The sequence below is a fragment of the Macrobrachium nipponense genome, chromosome 5 (genome assembly GCF_015104395.2).
Source record: "Macrobrachium nipponense isolate FS-2020 chromosome 5, ASM1510439v2, whole genome shotgun sequence".
Classification (NCBI taxonomy): domain Eukaryota; kingdom Metazoa; phylum Arthropoda; class Malacostraca; order Decapoda; family Palaemonidae; genus Macrobrachium; species Macrobrachium nipponense.
This window is the reverse complement of record NC_061107.1, coordinates 124540259-124548345: the sequence shown is the minus strand read 5'-3', so window position 1 is coordinate 124548345 and position 8087 is coordinate 124540259.

Genomic DNA, 8087 nt, shown 5'->3' with positions numbered 1-8087 from the left:
CCGACCTTCCAGCATCAAAAAGAAAAAAAAGATGGTAAAGTATTGAAAAAATAATTTTATCTATTGTTTTAACCTGAAACAAAAATATTCTCAGCTAAAAACACTGAAATATCGAAGTTTAGGCCGAAATAATATGTCCATTCCATGCATAGTAGATAACATAGCTGGAAAAAAGGATATCACGAATACTACCAAGAAAAATATATTCTAATACAGTAAGATGGATGCTTTAATCATACTAACATTATGTGTCACAACTTTGTAATAAATTCTTGAATCCCACATCATGCATATTAGACAGAGCCCTTCTTGGAAGATGAATAGATTGAATTGTAATCCAATAAAAAATTCTGTAAAGAACTGCAATAAAGTCAACTACCTAATCGGTTTATTAGCAAAGTTCGAGCTTCTATTGCTCTGAGCTTTTTCATAATGAATTTTTTACTCAATTTTAATCTTCCTAGATTGTTTATTTCACATCTTCTTTTCTACGGAAAAATATCCAAAACAAACTCTAAACACTCACGAAGAGAGTAAGATGACGTAAGAGGAGAGTATTAACCAGGTCTTCAAAACCACAGTGACCTCTGAGGGAACATTGTCGCAAAGGCAATTAATTATTGGCTAAATTATCTTCCAGCAAGAAGTTTTGTTCCTGTTATAATATGGATTCCTTTTTTCTTTAGTTTTTAATGAAATACAAAAGGTAACAATATCTATTAAAATGATTACAAAAAAGAGTAATTACTTTTGACTGATACTATTTCTCACGGTATGATTTAAAAAGAACCGGTCAATAGAATTATAATCTTTTTAGCTATGGTGGTGAATATTACCATTTCTTATTTAGGTGAAAAACTGATATAGGTAAGCAGATACTGACCCGTTTTTATAAAATGTTTGGTAATCATTGATTTTAACATCATTTTTCTTTAACTGACGATGGAAGAGAGTAAAGAAAGAATGAATACGGTTAAGCAAAACACTCTTAAGAAAATACTGTTCCAAGAAATTATCATGCCCGTTTTTCATATACTGTGTTGTGGTAATATCATGTGACATACATACATACACACACACACACACACACACGCATATATATATATATATATATATATATATATATATATATATATATATATATTTATATATATATATATATATATCTATATATATATACTGACCACCCGTGCTGCCCGGGAAAACTTTGAATGACAGTCTATGTGCAAGGGGAGGGGAATGGTAAATGGAGGGGAAGGGCGAGAAAACAGGGAAGGGAAGGGAGAAGGAGGAGATGAGGGTTAGGTTAGGTTTAGGTTAGGTTAGGTTAGGTTAGAAGAAAAAATTGGACGGTTTTATATTGACGGTCTGACTGACTTTTTACATATGAATGTTCACCCTTCGAACAGTCGTGGGTGAACTGACAGGTATTAAATATGGTGACTGTCCCTTTTATGCAGGTATTACTGTGATGGCTGTCTCTTTTATCCAGAAATTACTGTTCTGTCTGTCCATTTTATTCAGGTATTACTCTGGTGATTATCCCTTTTACCCAGATATTACTGCGGTGACTGTCCCTTCTATCTAGGTATTACTGTGGTGAATGTCCATTTTATTCAGGTTTACTGTTCTGTCTGACACCTTTAAGGAGGTATTACTGTGTTATCTGTCCCTTTTATGCAGGTATTACTGTGGTGACTTTCCCTTTTATCCAGACATTACAATGCTGTCTCTCCCCTTTAACCAGCTATTACTTGTCACTCTGTCCCTTTTAACCAGGTATTACTGTGCCGTCTATCCCTTTTAACGAGTATTACTGTGCTTGCTATTCCCTTTATCCGGGTATTACTCTGGTGACTGTCCCTTTTATCCAGATATTGTTATTCAGGTATTACTATGCTGTATGTCCGTTTTATCCAGGTATTACTGTTGTGACTTAAAAGTATTTTCAATAATATATTTCTATGATCTTGAGTATACGAAATGAGGCATGACAAACTTGTATTTTATTTACCACAAAGGAAAGAAGAAAGTTGGATGGGGAAGGGGAAGGTGAGGGAGTAGGGGTTTGAACCCTACCCTAATATCTAAGTTGGGTCAAATGATGGTCACCTGCCAAATTTTGTCTAGATCAGTCCTGCGGTTCGGATTTCTAAAAGTCACAAACAGACATGCAAACTGATATACTAACATACATAACGTAAGATATATAATTATATATATATATATATATATTATATATATATATATATATATATATATATATGTGTGTGTGTGTGTGTGTGTGTGTGTGTGTGTGTGTGTGTATGTGCATATAATTATATAAGTAAGATGTATAAGAATTATATGCATATATATATATATATATATATATATATATATATATATATATATATATATATATATATATATTACCCATTTTTTTGTTTCCCATCCGTACATTCTAAAGATTGACAAATCCTGATTTTATTTATTTCCTTTTTTTAATGAAACCATAATGAATTAATGAACCCTTTACCTATATTTATACAGAATATGGAAAGGGATTCATAGTCATAAAATCACAGGCTAATATAATGTGCGTTACTGCTGTAATATTTTTCAATGGTTTATTTCTTCATTTCTTTTCTCCCTTAAAAACAAGGGTTTGTTCGCCCCCGCCTTTTTAAAAAGGTGTCTGTCTAATCCAGCTTTTCTCCTGTTGGTATAACTTCTGTCGTCAAAGTGCTCCAAACTTTCCAGAAACACATTATCAAGCACCTAGAATCAGTTCAGCCTTCATGAAATAAGAGGAGCAACAACAGTAATTTACGTAATCCTACTTCTTACGAAATAAAAAGTTACGAAAATTAGTAATAAACGCTACTGATTCATTCGCATTAATTTAGATTCCCATAGTCTTAGATACCGTTTTTTTTTTTTTTCTAAATATTTTTTTCGTTTCAGCAACTGTCTCTTAGAAAATTATTTTACGATAAAACTACAAGTAAAATAATTGATTGTAATCTGGCGAGCATGAAACCACAAAATTATAGTAAACTGGTTTAAACTCTTGATGAATATTGTCTAATCGGTTTTTCTAAATTAATATGAATATTTTGCAATTAATATGAATATTTGCCATTCTATATATATATATATATATATATATATATATATATATATATATATATATATATATATATATATGCATTAAGCTATAAATGTCCGTTAGTATCCAATTTGCTCTACCTCGGAATTACTATATTTTCATATATGCTAACCAGACGGGAATTTTTTAGATGATAAATAATTTCGTCCTCTCGTGGATTCGAACCAGCGCACAGGACTTCAGTGGCGTTGACCCGGTCGGTACCAACGCTGAAGTCCTGATTTTTCCTCTGGTTCGAATCCACGAGAGGACGAAATTATTATACTCTAGAGGTAGAGTGAATTGGATATTAAAGGACATTTGTAGCTTAATGCATATATATATATATATATATATATATATATATATATATATATATATATATATATATATATATATATAAACATCACGGTGATGTGATAAAAAGTCATATAAATATATATATATATATATATAGATATATATTAATATATAATATATATATATATATATGTATGTATATATACTATATATGTATATATAGATATATATATATATATATATATATATATATTAATATCTTATTTATTTATGCACGTAAACATACATACACACGCACACACACACACACGCTTGAAAAGAGTCCTTCGGACAGGACATTAAAATAACATCAATGCAGATGGCTAATTTCCTTCTCCACCTGGGAGGCCATAAATGATAAGGGAAAAACGTTAAATCAAAAACGTCTCATGTTTTTGGTAACTTACTCTGTGTTACTTTATGTTAACTTGGAATTTTTTTTATACGAAAGAGGTTTATTAACAAACGTCAAAAGGACGTTTTTGACTAAATATATATATATATATATATATATATATATATATATATATATATATATATATATATATACATATATATATATATATATATATATATATATATATATATATATATATATATATATATATATATATATATATATATATATATTTTATGTGAAGACGGCAGAATGGTAACTCATCGTGATCGAGCCTCTAAAAACATTAAAAATATGAAAAATAATATATGGAAGAAAAATGCTAACTTCACCCTCAAGGAAGCGCAGCTTGATCCTTCATGCAAAGGTTTAATATTCACTACAGATGCAAACAAATGTTCTATCCATTTCGTTATATTAACGAACTTTTCCAAGCAACAAGGCTCTCTTTTTCCCATGAAATGTTAAGTTATCAGAATCAATCTCTCTCTCTCTCTCTCTCTCTCTCTCTCTCTCTCTCTGTGTCTGTGTGTGTGTGTATGTGTGTGTGTATGTGTGTGCGCGCGCGCCCAGGTCAACATTATACTCTAACAATAGTCTGGGAATGCCAGCAGTCTTTCAAAACATTTATTTTTCTTTAATGAGGGAAAAATCAACACATGAGCAATCCTCAAAGCTAACTTATACTACTTAAGGTAAGATCCATATGTTGGCTCATGGGAAATGTACTGGCGTCCATAAGCTTACTTTAATTCACAAGAAACAGTTTTGATGTGTTGTTGTGCACCCGATTTTTATAACACTAATGATAATATAGAAGAGTCGGATCTTTCAGTGCTGATTCTTTTAGTACTGATTCCATGTCGTCAATACCTATCATTTGAAAGCTACGGTTATAAGCAAAATCAGATACATGAGTGGAAATTCAACATCCTTCTGTCTATCAATCTCTTTTACTTCGTTTACAACCGGTTCATCTTATCTCCTTAAATTTTCCTCGCTCATCATTGTTATGTATATGCGTAATGTTCTTCTGTCTCATTTCATTTAGCAAAGAGTTTTCTTCTTCTTTGATTTCACTAGGGATAAAAAGTATGAGGCCGTCTTTCGTTTGTATTTGAACGAATGGTACAATTTGATTTCGTGTTTTGTATCTACAAGCCCATGTATCTCCTCTACCCCGCCCCACACTTTATTTACATATCAATGTCTTGCTGTAGCTTGCTTGAACAGTCATTGGTATCGAAAAAAAATTCATTTGTAAACTTTTTAAAAACCAATATAAAGCTGCGGGAAAAACGGTGTCCTAGAAGCAAAGAAAATAGCAAAGACAAAAAAAAAAGAGAAATGGTTTTCGGTGAATGACATTTTTTCTCATTCTGTGGCAGCATTTGTCATTATTTTTCAACTTCCTGCATAGCTTCTGTGTTTTTTTCAAACACCTTTGGAGCACGACTGTCAAGGGCAAACCCGAGGGGCGTTGACTGAATGCTATGGACACCCAACAGAGAGTTTATCCAGCTTTTCCTGGGGATCATTACCTCTCCGTCCATCCTGCAGGACCTGCGATGCGGAAGCGCGATGCCATCGCTTAGCCTCTGGTCCAGCGAAAACCGCAGAGTAACTTTTCGCCAGTTGTTCTGCAGATGATAAAAAAACGATGGCACTGAAACCACATCTTTCTTGACCTTCAACATGGAAATTGTTATTTTTTATCAGCTTAAAAAGGAATATTTTTCTCCTTTCACCTGAAGTTATCTTCAAGTGGTTACTAAGCGTTGGTAGTTGAGCAATTATCATAACAATTACCTTTTGGTGATGGATTTATCATAATAATGCAAAAGAAAGTTATGTAACTCAAATGCTAAAAAATTAATAATAAAACTATTTGTACTCCCAATAATCATCGGTATAAATGTTGTTTAAGAACTTCTGAAGGAATAATTTTGAGAGACGATGAACACAGCAACGTTTATGATCGACCTCAAAATGCACTAAATTATAGTAAGTTCTGAGTTAAGTCTCTGACAGGAGTAAAATGAACCAATATATTCTTCAATATTAATAGGACTATCTGCTGAAAAGTATTTGTTGATATGCTGTCGACCACGGATACTGCAAATCAGTTTATAAAGCAAATAATAAAAAACGAAAAAAGGTAAAAGAAAATGCAGAAAAGAAAACTAGTTTACTGAACTTCATCATAATTGCAGGAAAACGATTGTAAGAATACCATTACTCACCATACAACTTCAAGTCTAACCCATATCTCTCTCTCTCTCTCTCTCTCTCTCTCTCTCTCTCTCTCTCTCTCTCTCTTTCTTTCCGCTTATCCTTCGGATTTTTTTCTCTTTAGAGGTGATAAGAGACTAAAACTCCGGCCACAGGTTTAGTGTCTTCAGGAAGTTTGTCCTTCATGATTTTTTTTTTCTGGTAAAACTTTACTTGCTTTTGGACTTCAATGGAAAGGTTAGCTTTTTCTTAAAAAAACATGAATATGTAGATCCCTTTATTGCATTTCCCCCACTATTTACAAGTGTCATTATTATGACATGTGTTCAAGCAACGGACGAAGTACTTAAATATGTCCCCACGCATTCAGTGACTTGTTTTCTCTAGATTCTAAATACTCTGTTTTCATTACTAATTCATGCGCCGATCCTCATTACTTTTCCCAGCGAAGAGAGAAGGCGATACCGTCCTTGTCTTTCAACTAACAAAATATCTCGAAACCAGATGAAGTGATTGGAATGTTTCTCGGTAAATATTGAACTTTTATAAGAGGTCATTATAAATTGCAATTTTTCACCATTGGCACCATCATTCTCAATTCGTGTTATCTTCAATGTCAATAAAGAAAAGATTCTAGTTTCCTAGCACTCAGGAAAGGAAACGCAAATAGGGTGGGGATTTGAGCAACTGTACTAAACCCGTGACTTGTACTTGCGTAACTATGCTAAACCCGTGACTTGTTCATTGTGGAGTAGGCCTTGGAAGATACATGCTGTTTAGCAATTGTTCTTTTATACATTTGGTTCATTTATTACTATTTGTTTGTTAGCTCTCCCAATTTCCTTCCTTAGGAGGCGTTTCATTTAGATGCCTGTCTTTTTCCTCGCATGCGGCTCTCAATTTCGGGCGCTAAGGGAAGCACTTATCCTCTAATGTCAATTAAGTCTCGTTCAGTTGATTAGTCAATTCTTCTGTATTACTTGTTTTTTATTTATCATTTTATTATTTCCATTCGCAACAATTGTTATTCATTAAAAATAGATTGTGTGATGAAACGCTAAATGATTAAGAATATTCTTTTTAGCCTGCATCGCTATCAAACATCAGTTTATTCATTCTTAAAGGGTTCTGATTCACATATTCATTCTCGGGTGTGCCTATTTTAGTCTATCATCCGTTTCACTAATAAGTCATTTTTAAACTATTCGTCATTTCTGTATCGGGTGAATTATTTGCTCAGCAGTTCTTTTGGTGTTTTAGAGGCTCTAATTCTTTTTCATGATTGTTTTCTGAATATTATTTAACTTCTTTAAAACCTCTTTTAATCATCAACCGCCATTTCAGTTTCATTCATCCTTTTCATGCTTATTATTTTCACATCAGCTTTCCTTCCTTTCAAGGTCATTGTTTGCTGTTTAAACAATCATTACCAAGGCAAGCTTGTCAGTCTAGTTTTAGGGGGCGATTCATGATTCAGATCTTTATGAAATATATCAGTACATTAATTTTTTTATTTTTTCGTTTTGTAGTGTTTTATTTACTTCGGTAGTCTACAAACTAATTGATCTTCTACAACTTCCCTTGTGTTCCCCCTTTTTCCAGAGCAAACTGAGACCCCACCCTGTTATGACGCAACTGGCACTTCGTTAGTCAATAATTCTCTCAAGCGTCATACCTACACCCAATGGCTTTCCTGAGACAGTAATTAATTATTCGATGAGAGAATTGACAGCATTTGCGATTTCGGCTTTGCGCTATCCATTACTTCCTCCTCCCTCTCCTCCGCCTCCGAAACCTGAATACTATAGCAATAGTAACCTTCCCCGCCCTTGCTACGATCTCAGATGTCATTGCGGTTAAGAGAGGAGGGAGAGTGTGGAAAAGATGGGAAGGCAGTGGGGGTGGGGGAGGGGGGGGGGGAGGGGGGCGACGTGGCACAGCGTGGCATAGGGTCACACTACACACGCACTCACGCACGTCAAGTACCAC